This window comes from Ambystoma mexicanum, chromosome 4q (assembly GCF_040938575.1).
Source record: "Ambystoma mexicanum isolate Mex_15411 chromosome 4q, UKY_AmexF1_1, whole genome shotgun sequence".
Classification (NCBI taxonomy): Eukaryota; Metazoa; Chordata; class Amphibia; order Caudata; family Ambystomatidae; genus Ambystoma; species Ambystoma mexicanum.
Window position 1 is genome coordinate 286,987,001 of NC_090928.1, and position 14,886 is coordinate 287,001,886.

The window sequence follows — 14,886 nt, forward strand, 5'->3', positions numbered from 1 at the left end:
CTATGTTCGCTCCACAGGTTTGGGATGATTGTTACCCCTGAGGAGCTTTCTTCTCGGTGCTAGGTTGTATTTGTCGGATTAACAGCGTCCAATTCTCCATTCAAGAAAATCGAGTCTAATGAATCAAGTGAGTGGTTCCACATTTTGCCCCCATATAACTTATGACTTCCATTCATCCCACAAATCGGTTCCTCGCACAAATCATGATAAGATTCATTGTATGGTGTCCAACAGTCTGAATTAAAGTCACCTGCCAGTGTAACTCTACCATTGGGGATGGCACATTGCCAATTCTGGATTAGAGTGGTTATTATATCTAGCAAATCACCCAGGTTGGCAGTTCCTTTATGCCAATAGACATAAATCAGTAGAATTTCTACCAAACCCACAGTGGTGGTGACTTTAACAGCAAGAGTCCCCAATGGACTCTCTGTGACTATACTAGCCGTAAACACTAAGGCATCCTTGATCGCTATAGTGAGGCCTGCTGGTGGTCTCCCTCCCTTATTATATTTAGCAAATTGAGAATAGATCTCATAGTCATCCATAGATAAGTTCACTAAATGCCACGTTTCTTGTAAGAAGATACAATTTCTTTCTTTCAGCATGGCAACCATTTCAGGGTTTGATAGTAGGTGAGTGTTCCCCCTGGAAATCCATGACAACAGTTTCAAGCATATATCCTCCTCTGTTAACCCCTTAGGTTCAGTATTTATCATTAGGCAATCATTTCCACAAAACAGCTGTGATGTGTGCCCAGTCTTGATTCTGTCTATTATAGCCTCTGGACTGTTGCCTCCCTTGCCATACACTATATCAGGGTGGAAGAAAACCTTTGTTAATTATTTTTAAGGGAGTGAAGAAGAAAATGGAAACACCATAAATATAGCCTCCCAAAAGAAACAAACCAACAAGTATTTACAAACGGCCCTTTTGCCACGCCATCACTGAAAATCTCTCAAATGCGCTTGTAGTGGTACTTCTCAAAATGATGCTGTTCACTGGCCATTAACACCTCATGAACTTCTCATTGGCTGAAAACACACCCACACACTAGGAAAAACATGTCGTAATCTTTTGCCCAATGTTGTTAACAGCACTGTCCTCTGGGACATTTAGACTGTCTCACACATTCCCTGGAATGTCAACGGTGATGTACCTGACCCATTTGTCCATTTCCTTGTTAACTCCTGGAAGGTCCCTGACACAGTTTTGTCATTACTGGTCTCAGCTTGCGATCATTGGAGCTTGTACACATGCTGTGCCAGTGCCGTAGGTGGTTCCGCAGGGCCATGGCTCAGGAGTACATGGATAGAAGAGATCCATCCCGTCCTAACAGTATTTGTCCACGGGCATACAGTGCACTCCACGTATTCTGCCTCTGTGGCTGAAACCTCTTCAGCCACCTGGAAGTAATCCCATGCCCAAGAGAGTGGTGGCAAAAGAGGGCATGTCTTTGTGTCCTTCCTGTACTTTCAGGAGAATTTATTGGCCTTCCTTGATCCCTCACTGGGCTTCATCCCTCCTCCTGACCCCTGCAGTACTGGCTCACCCCCTACTTACCCCTGTAGTACTGCCTCTCCTCCTGGCACCTGTAATAATGGCTGTGACGCTGGCAGAGGCTTCTCCCCGGCCTCTGTGTCACCAACATTCCCCCCATCACCTTAAGTAACATTCTCACCACCAATTTCACCAGCAACTCTGCAACAGCATATGCTGCAGACGTTGCTGGAAGCAATTTTTGGAGAAAGATTGTGTGCCTCATTCTGAGAAAGATGATCACCTGTTGAGTGTAAGAGATGAACGTCCCAATGGAGCCAGATCACGGTACTGCTCCTGCACATACAGCACCACATCTGATTCCTCACCCTGCATCACAGCCATTTCTCTCAACAAAAATGAGGTTGGGTCTCATTACAAGTCTGGCCATACTCGTGGGGATTTACCGGCTCCAGACTTGCCAGAATTACTGGGGCAATACATCCCAGTGATCCTGTAATTCCGGAGCCGGCATTCTGTAAATCCCCATTCCCATCCAAAAACAAAACGTTTTCAAATCAGGAAATGATGCAGAGGTTCATCAAAGAAACCTGCCTAACCCCTAAAAAATGTCTCTCCTTGCACAACCCCTCATGTGTGTCAGCCCTGCCTCACTGCCCGCAGCCAGAATTAACCCTCAAAAGAAATAAGAAGTTCCTGGGTCTTTAGAAAGGTGGTCAAATTCGTTTGTCACGTAAGAACTCGCTGAAACCCACACGAGAATACACACATTCAACGTCACTCTGACGTTCTTGGTAGAATGCTCATGCGATTCCAGAATGCACAGGCTTTGCGATCTCCCCTGAACTTGTAAGAGAACTTTGGATGCTGCAATTCTGCAAAGACTCCCACAGAGTCGCCTGAATCCGGCGATTGAGCCCACGGATATTCAAACGGGGAGCTTCGGGGAGATTTGCCCAGGGTTACCCGTGAAATGCATGGTCGTGTGAACCATTTGGATCCAGTTTGTCTACATAAGAGAACACAGTCATTTACTGACAATAAACAACCAACTCTCTGCACTGTTACAATTCAATGATGTTCCCACTCCAGAATGATAAAGGGTAAACCACCACGTGCGTGATTTTAGAATTCGAACATCACTTTTGCAATGCTACCAAAATAACTGGTCACTTGCCAGAAAGGGAAAATGAGTCTTGACAGCTATACCATCTATTTCACACTGTGCGAGGAGCAGCAACATGGCGTGCTAATAACTGCTGTTAAGGTGCTAATTGCACTAGCATTCTTGCTTCTGTTGACAACCAGAATGTGTACAGGTTGGGAGGTCGAATTAATGCGATACTTCTTCCGTTATAAAGTAGGCAACACTGCGTATTCCCTGTGACTCGCATTCAGCGGTTCAACCATCTGCAAAGCCGCCTTTTATGATTTAGCATACGCTCTTTCCACTCACACTCCTCCTTACCATCTGCTTAGGGTAATTTAATTTGCCACTCCTGACATTCACGCAAGGCCGTCTGCATCTGCTGTAATTGTGTATGATGTGTCGATGAGAAATGTGTGTTTGTCATTATTCATTACGTCCGCTCGGCAGTGATAAATTAACAGAGATCACATATTCGCTGTATTCGCGGTAGACCTTGCACGTCAGCAGTATGGCTTGCGCGTTGAGAGGCCGGGATCTTTGGGGAACTGGTCTGCATTATGCATGCGGGAAGTCTTAAGAGCACTTTAGAATCTCATGAAAGAATTGCACTGATCTGAATCGCGTCGATGTCAGCTTTGTTTAGCTTTGAACTAATATTTAATTTTGCAGTGACATGAATCAGCAGGGTGTATATCTGGTGCATAAAACATGTCCAGCATAAATGAACAAATCATTGCAATCCAAGGGAAAAAAAAGTGTCTGGTGAGAAAGGCCATATTTATGTGTAACCGTTACACATGTTGCTGACTATGTTCATTGGTAATATTCTTTGAGAAAAATAAACAATCACATTTTAAGGCGACATAGAAACCAATTGTTTGTAATCCTTATTGCACGTGGCAGCCATCTTGCAATGGGAATATTTAAATTGTTTGCAAATTGAAAACATAGCGCAGAAATGTAAATCTAATTATAAAATGCATGTATTGTTGTCGAAATTACTGGTTCCTACAACACTGAATGTTGCCTGGAATGATTTTGAGAACTGTAGTGTTGATACTTGCGCAAATGTAACAGTGCGTGTCACACACAGGAGAGCGAACGGTGACACCATGAGGGGAGCACAAAGAAAGTTGTTTTCTTGCTGGAGGCAATGGTAAGGAAGAAGGGCAAGAGCTACTAAACATACCCCCCCCCCAGAATCATAATGCTGGCTCGAGAGATGTAATTTAAAATAAGAAGTGAAAATAAAGCAAATACTCTTTGCTACATAAAAGCAAGTGTTTGAAGTCTTTATTTAGTGAATGCCTGATTAAATGAGAGATCAGATGACTAGCATTACAAGAACAGAAACAGATTTGAATAGGGTTTGCATTGGAATACTCAATATACTTATTATTCTCTTTGTACACACTAGACCTCACATTGATTGGAGGCTAGGAGAGACAAAGATGGAAGCCACATTGTAAGCATGTGATGAAGGAACTTAGGGAACAAAATGTGGTTGTTCCTAGAGATTTAGGAACTCCCGTCCCCTGTAGAGACGGTTCCCTACGCTCATGTTTTTTGCATACGTCATTGAAGTATCGGGTATTTAAGAAGGCGCTCATTGAGTGTACCCCATCCTCCTCCGGTGGGACGCGCCGCACCATGATCGCTTGCACGGATTCTCTGAACGGTATCAAGTAAGTGTAATGACTGATTCTGTCAGTCTTACCAGTACGCTCTCTTCACCTTAATAAGCTTTTGCTAATCCTTTTCTCCTCCTGTAGATGACTTTACTCATTTGAAGTACCACCCTCTGAGTGTTATCTTTTGAAAGATCCCTCTTTATCTTACATGGATCCGTCCTTCAGGACTTTTTCTGAACTTGTTGTAAGTAGAGACTTTTCTTCTCTCTCCTCAGGGTTACTCCTCCCATCACTACTTGGGGTTACACATGTTTTATTTCTTTAGCATTGAGACAAATGATCTTTCCAGAGCTTCTACTTTATGTTCCATTGGATACTTCTTTTCAACTATGTGACCACCATAGTTGGGAAGTTACATTGTTCAATCTTTCCTCCATTTTGTTAAAATGCTCTTTCTGCCTTCCTAGGATCCCTCTTTTTACAGACTAGATTGGTTAGAAGCCATGTCTATGACCCTCTTACAAGTAATTCTACTGCAGTTAGAAATAGCTGACTGTATCTCACTAGCTTTACCATACTTGTTGAATACACCTGACATTTAATCAGTTGTTGTTTTGTATCGAATAATTAATGATCAAAATGAAATTGCAATGCACACTACATATGCAGCTATACTAAAATGCACTGTTCTCTATCTTTTTCTAGAATTTTGTCAAATATGATTCTGCCCCTGAAGAAGAGCTTATACTCGAAACGGGTTGCGCCTAAAAACATTGTATAAATAAATTTATGAATTGTCTTTTAGATGATATCTTGTGAGCTGGGTATTTACTCTTACTGCCCCACCAACTGAACTATGGACTGCATTATAAGCATCAAATTGTTAATGTGAAATTATATATAAATAACACTGAGTTACTGATCTGCTCCACAGATACTAGATAGTGTGCAAGGGGACGGGAGTTCCTAAATCTCTAGGAACAACCACATTTTGTTCTCTCATTTATCCAACCTAGTTGCCAAGGTTGAGTTTTGCTCCCCCGCACCTCAAACAAACTTTAATCTCTAAAAGGTTGCTATAAACCCATCTTGTTAAAATAATTTTTTTCCAAAACATAGGTGTGCCCCAGTGTTTGGGCTTATTTGCTTAATGAAGGAACTAAGGCTCAGAATGTTTCTCTCTTCTTTCATGCTTCCCTTGGGGGTAATGAAACCAATCAAATTCAATTGGTTTATTACGGAATACAACATCAAAAATAACAGTATGTCCATATAAAAACAATATAAAACATTAAAATAAAGTCATATACCGAAATATAATATAGAACAATTCATGGATTATTTGAAAATTCAGCATCCAGAAGTAGTACAAACCTGTAAAAATGAGTAGGGTCAGATCTAAAAAAACTTCTCAGGAGGATAGGTGTCTCGGGAGGATAGCTCAGGGGCAATGCGCTTGCCTTGGAAGCAAGATGACCTGGAGCAACACAAGTTACATCCCTGGGTCCGTGTTTAGGAACCTCTGAGTATTAAGCACATTATAAATAACCATTTACAACTACAATTATGCTATAAAGATAACCAGTCTTAATACACCATCTGATTGTGTAGCCATTTCCTTCTTTGTAAAGCATGGCTCAGGTATGGACGTGATGCCCAGCTAGTTTTCGGTGATTCTTCTTTAAATAAATATGCTAAAGCTTGGTGACAGCAACAAAAGTAGTTTCAGGAAGAATCTGTTTTAAAACCTGGACAAAGAAACGGAAAATGTTGCAAGTCCTCTTCGTGCCATTGACATAGTAGACAGAGCATGTCCTTTTAACTGACCTGGTCATCCTGCAGTAACACTTTTCATATGTAGACAGTTAAATATTGCCCTGGTCACAAGGTTTCTCTCACAGGCATAGTTTGACCTGGTGAGATATTTCTGGACTGTATCTGTTGACAGAATACGATACTTGCTATTTGCAGGTTTAACCAATTCTCCTGATCCATGGTCCTTCATAGATAGAGCCTCCTTCATAGATAGAGCGATAATTTGTCTTTTAAGACTTTTGGCTCTGATACGGTCAAGACTGGGTAACAGGGTAAAGTGTTCATGTTCTTTTATCTTGTCACCCCCAGCCCGTGCACCCCGCTCGCCCTCCCCACTCCAGCTTCCTCATCCCGCCTCCCTAGCCCTCCCCCTCCGGTGATTGGCTCCTGCCTCCAGGCCCCTACGGCCGTGTCGCTGTCCCTGCCCGCACTTTAGATCGTGCAGGCAGGTGTGAGCAGGCCCTCGGAGACCCTCTGGGCCTTTTTTTACTTTATCCCCCCCCCGCTTGCCCCCACCAGCCAGTGCACTCCGCTCACCTTCCCCACTCCAGCTTCCTCATCCCGCCTCCCTAGCCCTCACCCTCCAGTGATTGGCTCCTGCCTCCATGCCCCTACGGCCGTGTCGCTGTCCCTGCCCGCACTTTAGATCGTGCAGGCTGGTGAGAGCAAACAAACAAACCCCTGCCTCAAACAAACCCCCCGAGAGACTCGCGCTGCGAGCATTTGTCCTGCAGAGACCCCGGTGAGTGTTGTGGCCTCCTGACCAGCTCGGCCTACATTTTGGGGCATTGGTGTAATTTACCAGGCCCCCTCCGGCCCGTGCACACGAGCTGCAGCCTCCTTCCCTCCCTCTCCAGCCCCGATCCCACTTCCTGGCAAAAGCTCCTCCTGCCAGACCGCCCACCCCTCCCTGATTGGCTCTCCCTGCTGATCTTAACTGACCCTACCATGGCAGCCCTCTGATCATCCTCGGAGATTTCAACATCTGGTTCGACGAAGAAACCACAACCACACAAAAATCCCTAACCGCCCAACTAGCAGCCATGAACCTACAACAACTAGTCAAAGGAGCAACCCACTCAGCAGGGCACACACTTGACGCAATCTTCGCCAACAAGGATCTCATCACCACTGCACCCCCAATTCAAATACTTTGGAGGGACCACCTCATCATTCCATTCATAATCACAACGACCGCTCCAACAAAAAGCAACAAGAAAAACGACCCATCATGATGAAAAGAAATTGGAGAACCATAAAAAACTCCAACCTAACCGAACTCCTAGAACTCAGCAAATCACTAGCATCAACCATGGAAGAAGCAGATCTAGACAAAATAGTTGCCCTACTTCATACCTGGATCGCAACAACCATAGACGACATCGCCAAAGAAAAGCCCTTCACCCCATCACGTAAGAAAATGCAGCAAAGTGGTTCACCCCACTACTCAACGACATGAAAAGAAAAAAACAAAACCTAGAATCTGAATGGAGGACCAACAACACCTGTGCAAACAAATTGAAATTCCTACAACAGATCCGCTCATATAAAAAGGAAATACAAAAAGCGAAGAGGAAACATTACGACAACCGAATCTTCAGAGCACCAAACGCCCAGAAAGAACTATTCAAAATCATAAACGAAATAAAAAACCCACCGGGCTGCAACAACACGCCAATTCCATCGATGAAACTCTGCGAGGACCTAGGAGACCACTTCAAAAACAAAATAACTTCCATCCAACACACCATTCAAAACAGACCATGTGATGACAGCGCAAATCCCACCGACATTGACGAGGAACACACAAACAAGCTACGAAACTTCCCAGAAATATCAGTTGAGGCTTTCGTCAAACTGGTAAACCAAAGCAACAAATCAGGCTCTCCTGAAGACCCCTGCCCCCCGGACATATACAAAACAATTCTCAAACAAGGAACCCCCATGGAATACTGCAGGAACCTCCTCAACCTCTCAATCGCAACTGGTAAAGTTCCACAGGCCTTCAAATCGGCCTACATCAAGCCGCTATTCAAAGACACAACAGGAAACGTAGAGGACTTATCCAACGATAGACCCATCTCCAACATACCTTACATAGCCAAATTGCTAGAAACGTACATCTACCAAACAAACCAAGAATTCATAGAAGAGCATTGCCTACTAGACCAGGCACACGTTGGTTTCAGACCCATGAGAGGAACAGAATCAGCTCTCCTCTCAATATGGGACGACCTAAAAACAAATGCAGACTCGGACAACAGTACCGCCCTGATTCTCCTTGATCTGTCTGCAGCTTTCGACACTGTCAACCACAACATCTTCATAAAGAGATTAGAAGGACTAGGGATAACAGACACTGCCCTACTATGGATCAAATCCTTCCTAACAAACAAATCAGAAACAGTATGAATGAAACCTTTTAAATCCAACCCAGAGAATCCACGTGCGGAGTACCACAAGGCTCATCCTTCTCCCCGCTGCTATTCAACATCTACATGTACCTACTAATCAAACTCATCAAAAAACACGGCCTCACATGCTACAACTACGCCGACGATACTCAAATAATCTTCAACATACAAGATACCAGAGAAGAAAACACCACACTAGAGAATTGCCTTCGTGACATATTCAACTGGATGAACCTCAACCATCTCAAAATCAACCCAGGCAAAACAGAGATAATGATCGTTTCAAAAAAGGGAGGAGACATAAACTACATCCCCTGGCCAAGAGAGCTTTGCGCCACACCAGAACCATCTTCAACTGTAAAAAACCTAGGGGTCCTGATGGATAACAATCTCACTCTAGAGCCACAAGTAAACTCGGTAATCAAGAAATGTTTCTTCCTCCTACGAGCAGCAAAAAGGATCCTACCGTTCCTGTCGTTCGCCAACAAAACACTAACCATCATCGCTCGGATCATGTCCAGAGTAGACCATGCCAACAGCCTATACCTGGGCATGCCCGAACGACTTCTAAAAAAACTGCAACGCATACAAAATGCAGCAGCCAGACTCCTCCTCAAGCTACCCCGAAGAGAACACATCACATCCGTGCTAAAAATACTACACTGACTACCACTAAAACCACGAATAAAGTTCAAGTCCATGTGCATCACGCACAGAGCAATACACAAACAAGGCGCAGAATTCCTAAGCGACAAACTATGCCTACATCAACCGACAAGAACACTAAGATCAAGCACCGCCATACATACGCCTGGAACCAAAACCCTACAACAGAAAGAAACTCGGAGGATCCTCTTTCTCCCACCAGGCACCCAAAACCTGGAATGACCTACCTAAGAAAATACGGAACACAACAAACCACCTAGCATTCAGGAAACTCCTCAAATCATGGCTCTTCAAAGAGTAGCCACAACGGAGACGCACCAGAATGCGCAGACATTAAAACAACGATGAAAATAACCCCAATCCCGGCCACTCTCAATCTGGACAAACACTCAAACCAAAGAACTAACCACCCGACAGAGCATAAGATATCATGGAAAATAGCCACAAAAGGAAGGCTCCAGAGGCTGAACACATACTTAAACACAGACGAAATCCCTCTAGTGACTCGCCCACTCACACATACCGGACGCACCATATCCAGACCGGCAGACGCATTTAGATAGAAATGAGCATATTAGCATGGCCACACTTGGATGGAGTTGTGGACATTGGCCTGCGTCGCATCTAAAGAGGACTCTGAATGCTAGCATGCCCGCCCCTAGATGGAATTGTGAATATTAACATGTCTACATTTGGACAGAATTGAGAATGTCAGCCTGCATCACATCTAGATAGGACCATGAGTGTTGGCATGCCCGTACCTAGGTGAAAGCTGAATACCAAAATCCCCACACCTAGATAGATTTGTGAAATATAAGCATGCGTTGCATCTAGATAGGACTTCGAACATTAGCATGCCAGCACCTATGCGAAACCTGAAGACTAGCACCGACCACACCTAGAATTGTGGACACTGGCCTGCGTCGCATCTAGATGGGACTGATTGAAGGATAGCAAACCCGCGCCTAGATGAAACTTGAATATTGGCGTGGGCCACACTTGGAATTGTGAACACCAGCCTGCACAGCATCCAGATAGGGCTGCGAATGACAGCATGCCCACACCTGGACATATTTCTAGACGCTAGCTGGCGCCGCATCTGGACGGGACTGTGAATGTTGGCTTGCCCACACCCAGATAGAATTCTAGACATTGGCCCGCTCTGCATATAGATAGAGTTGTGGGGGTCAACTGGTGCCACACTGGGACAGAACTGCAAATGCTAGCATGCCAAAGGTCAGGTAACCCACTAACCCATATAAGCGCAAACTCTGTATATTTATCTCACTCAAACTCACACAACCATCTCTCGCACAACAAGCCACACACACTTCACAACACTGCAACAACACATTAGCCAGACCAACAGCACACGCGGCCTATCACAGACCCGATACCCGCACCAAAGCTCAGCATCTGGTGTATACCGAGTTTAAGCTGCCAACAGAACACCACTCCTCTCACTATCCTACTCCCTCTTTACCTTACTAACCCACCCCACCCCACCTTATCATTTACAGATCCGCCAGAGCACCTGGGGACCAATTCCGTTAGTGACGGTGCGTAGTACAAATACCTTTAACATTTAACATTTAACATTTAACATCAAGGTGTTTATATGATGTATCCATGGAGCTGAGATTGCACCTGGTCTGCTTATTATGGTCATCAAAACAGATTGTGTTAGGTCTGCTCTAATGTTCAACCAAATATGCAAGCAATGTAAGACAGGTTCAAGTGCCATACAGCCGGTAAGATAGTTCAGTGGGTTGAGTGCTCGCTGCTGTGATCTGAGCGTGATCTGCAGGTCGTAGGTTTAAATCCCGGCAGCCTTGCATCCTTCCAAGGTTGATTAATGAGTACCAATTTTGGATGGGTGATATTGTATGTAAATATGTGCTCTGTAAAGCGCTTTGGATTAAGGCGCCATATAAATAACACATCATTATCATCAGCCAAGAACTTCAATCCCAGTTCCAGATGGTACGCATCATTTAGGGCTCAGTGTGGCAGTCCTAAAATCTTTTTTATTTTTTTTAAATTTTCAGTAACTTGCACCAGGCTCAGATCTGAGAATTCTCACAATTAGGCCAGGTATTTAGCTATGACGTTGCTTTTACAGTTCTTCACTTTAAGACTAAGGGGGTCATTCCGAGTTTGGAGGCAGCCATGGTGCTAGTAGCACCATGGCTGCCTCCAAACTCGGGTCCGGGTCCAGGTAGGTGGAATGGGGACTTACCGGGACATTTCGACCTATGGGGACCCGGTAAGTCCCCATGCCGAATACCATTCCCCATTCCCATTCAAGCCCCCATAGGGCTCAATGGGAATGGGGAAGGCGCTAATAATGGGCCCGCTAATAGCGGGCCCGTTATTTGCTCCCTGGTCCCCTAACGGGACCCGCAAAGGACGTCTGGTCTGACCAGACGTTTTCAGCAGGTCCCGCTAGGTAACCTCGGAATAGGGCGGTAAGGGGTTACCGGCACCGGCATCCTTACTGGTGCCCTTAAACCCTTACCGCCCACCTCGGAATGACCCCCTATGTTTATTGCTTGCGCTCTACCATTGCCGTAGTGCTTGTTTCATTCTAACGGAGTGTCTAGTAATATGTCTACTTCCAGACAGATCGGCTGGGAAGCGTATACTGAGATAATCAAATTCCCTAAACTTGTCGGATCATTTTCTCATCATTTTTAATTGGATGAAAGCTGATATGTCTCTTGCCTGTTTGGCATGCCATTACTGCCGATTTACCGGCATTAACTTTCAAATCCAGTTGGCTCATAAAAGTAGTATAGTACATACTTACTTGAAAGTAATATAGGTGGTGATTAATGTTTGTTATTCACTAGGGGTACATCGATGAAAACCAGCACATGCAAGGACCGGAAGGGTTCCGGATTTTAGGTACATCAGCACGAGTCTGTAGTAGCGCTTCCTGGAGACCATTAAAATACAGTGAGAATAGCAGCTGAGGAGGAATACACACCCCTGTTTGACTCCAGAAACATCTAAACAGAATTGGCTACAGTGACCCTAGTGCCACGTTTAATGCAGGCTTGATTAGCTTGATGGATTATAGTAAGTACCTTTAATACAATTCAGGTGAGTAATTTAAAGACCTGAGCATGCCCCAGAGTTTTGTTCTGTTGACCTTATCAAAGGCCATATACGGGTTCTCTTTTTTATATAGGGAATAAGATGTAATCAGATATGAATTTAATGTCTGCTCACATGTACCCAGAACTGAGCGAAAACCATCAGAATTACAGACACACGTTCTAAACAAAGGGTCACGTTTATGGGGACATATTCTAGATGAAGAGCACAAGCAAACCATACATCTATTCATACAAAATCAAGCAAATATGCATGCATGGATTAATGTTCAAGGACAAGTTCATCAACATTTTAGAACTGTAAAAGTTGACCTTTTATTTTTTAAACAGTCAAGAACTCCAGTGGCAGCTGGTGATTTATTTTGCCTGGAGCAGCATACATATTTCCTAGTAATGAGTGCAAGCGATTTTATGTATTGTAAAATGTTTTTTTGTGTTTTATGTTAAAAATGAGTAAAACATTAATACAATGTACCAGTAGGTCTACAAAGTAAAACATGACAAAAAACAATAGATGCCAGATCACCAATAGAATACAGAAGCACTTTCAAATGCATTTCATGATGACATTGCCCACAATATATGCCGGTATTGTCATGGTAGAACACATTTCCTGATGTCTGTGTACACAATATATTCCAGACTAGCCAAAAATATTTTCATGATGCGTGTGCCCAAAATATATGCCAATGTTGTTATAAAAAACTAATTTAGGCTTTGCCAAATAATGCCAATAATGACAATGTAAGAAGTAATCATGGTGGGCTTGCAAATATATGGTCATATTTCACTATAGCATGTTGCCCTGCAGCCTAAGAATTTTCATTTTATCTGTGCCACAAATATTGCAGAAAACAATTGTCGATGCTCCCATAATATGTAGTTCTTCACCAAAACATGTTAGGACACACTGCCTCAAGAACTGCTATGCTCCATGAAACTACAGATGGATGAAGTGAATCTGAGTGGTTGAGAATTTAACTGTGCTTTAAGTGGTTGCTGTTTCAAACCTAGATGCCTTCCTTGTTCTAAAGTCATACTCAGAGTTCGAAATTGCCAGGAGCTACTTTTGATTCCCCCGGCCAATTGGTATGTGATGGATAGAAGTGACAAGAGCAGAGATCAAACCCACACAACAACACCTTGCATGAATGTGTGGCCGTGAGATGGCCGCTCCTTATCTGAAGGCTGAGATGCTGGAGAGGCTCAGGCGAATGTAACTGGTACCTCTGCATGGCAGAGCGCTTCTCTGATCAGGGCAGGTTCTAGGGTTCTAGCAATATGGTGCCCAGGGCATGCATTGAAAATGTGCCCGTCATGTGCACATGCACATCCAAATGCAGTATCCAACAGCATTGTGCCCCTCTTGCCAGAGGTGCAAACTTTGCAGAAGGTGGTGCCTACAAAACTACAGGTCCAAAGACATGGGGGCTGTAGTGGCATAAGTAATTGCACAGACAGATTCAAACTCAATCAAGGGCCAAGCCTTAGTCAGTTCCCCATTAATCCACCAAACATTGCAGTATATCATTCAGTTCACCCTTTTGTTAGGGTATTGTTGGAATGGAAATTAGTCTATCCCACCCCCCTGGGCACTTCTAAATAAGGCGGACCCCAGATGAGGCGATATAACCTACAAGGGGGAGCAGTTTACATCACCGGACAGTATACAAAGACCTCCCAGCACATAGAAGTAGGCGTTTCACCCTAGGAATGCCAACAACACACAACGCCATTTTGTGCTAGGCCCAAACTGAGACAGGCTGATGGCCCCTGCTGCTCACGTCCCCAGTCCACGAGGCCCAATTTCTACACAATACGCTGGCTCCGCTTGAGCCTTGTTGCCACAGAAGTCCATTCCCCCCTCATCCCTTCATTGTTGTGAATATGTAGTATCGTCTCTAGGAATGTGCCCAACAAAGAGCATGAGAGAGCATCAGGCTCAGCACTGTGCCCATTCATCTCCACTAACCTGCTATCGGTCCTCTAACCTCCACCCAGCCAAACTGGAGCCAGCCACACCCCACCAATCCGATTCCCACACCCTCTGCCCTTTGATAAGCACCGACCCCCAGGTTCTAACCTCCATAAAGTGCCCACTACAGACCTAAAGCCCACATGACTGTATTTCTTTGTAGCAGCAACACACGTCTCCTGTAACAAGAGCTACCAGGAAGGATAAATCAAATATCAATCCTGAGGTGGAGAGACATAGGGTGTGGGAACTGTGCTATCAATGAAGCCCGGAGTGTATGGGTCAGCGCAATTGTATTTTATCCTCCTCTCTCTCCCTGTCACCCCTTTCCTGTGCCGCCCAGGTGCCTGCCATAATGAAAGAATAGTCCATCTTAGTTGCTAAGTTTAGGCAACATACAGAGTATTTTATGTTTGTCATGAGCTTCACCGCAAGAATGAGCCCAGCTGACCCACGTGCCTCCAGATCGTCGGAGAAGAAACAGCCAATTACCGCCTGGCATCCCCTATGGAGCAGGCCATGTGTAGGGTGCTCCAATCGGGAGTAACAAAGCGTCCTCTATGTGAATGACGATTTTCGTGTTTATAACCCCATGTTCAAGACCAGAGCGCTCTCG